Raw genomic sequence first — 965 nt, 5'->3', positions numbered from 1 at the left:
ACTATATTGCTAACACGTCGACTGGAGCACGAATCTAGTACAATATAACAGCAATGTGTCCAGCGCCTACAGGCTGTCTGCTGCCGTCCTCATTCGATGTAGTACTGTAGTAGTAGAACGAGCCACGTCATGGACGTGACGACCCAAAGAAGCAGGTAGTAGAAGCGGTAGCTCGGGTGTGAGCCTGGATTTCCAGTCGGCGCAGAGCGACACGAGGACGCGGGCCGACAGCAGCGGCAAAACACAAAACACAAGCGCGACAGCGGTCGAGAGCTCAAACGCCATTTACGCTGCGAGGATGACGGCTAGGCCGAGGCAGACGCGCAGGCGCGGCGGCGAAAGCACGTTCTCAAATCCGATCGACGAGTAGAAGTACGTACATCGAAGCCGTGCGCGTTGAACTGTACGGACGCGTCTCGTGGTGGTACCGGAAGTACTGGTGCATGCTCGCGACCATAAACACAAGCAGAACACTCGAATAAACGATCGATGCAATCGCAAACAAAATCAAAATCGGACGCACGCGCGCCAACAGGGCAACGACCGACGCGGCAAAAGGGATGTACGCGTCGACGTTCGGCTGCCCGTGGCGCCACACTCTCGCCAACGACACCTTGTACAGTGAGCGCAGGCTATCTCACGTGCATACTAATAGGGCGCGTTGGTTGTCGCCACAGAGAATGGGCTGCAAATCAACCCAAATCAACTCGACTGTACCAGTTTCAAGTTGCGTGTTTCAAGTCGAATGACCATATAATCAGTGCAAGCACGCAACCTATACCGGCTGGGAAATGAATGGTCGCATTCTATCCAATCAATTTGTCCCGTGGCGGCCACGGAACACATTTTTGGAGCATGTCGAAGCGGAAGGAGCGCGTGGACATCGGCGAAGCGGCCAAAGGTCCGCAAGGTCGCGGGCTACTCGCTCGACAGCGACGAGCCGCCGAGCGTCAACCCGCTCACGG

This window comes from Saprolegnia parasitica, assembly GCF_000151545.1.
Source record: "Saprolegnia parasitica CBS 223.65 unplaced genomic scaffold supercont2.125, whole genome shotgun sequence".
Classification (NCBI taxonomy): domain Eukaryota; phylum Oomycota; class Saprolegniomycetes; order Saprolegniales; family Saprolegniaceae; genus Saprolegnia; species Saprolegnia parasitica.
The sequence above is the reverse complement of the archived record's forward strand: the minus strand, read 5'-3'. Positions refer to the sequence as shown.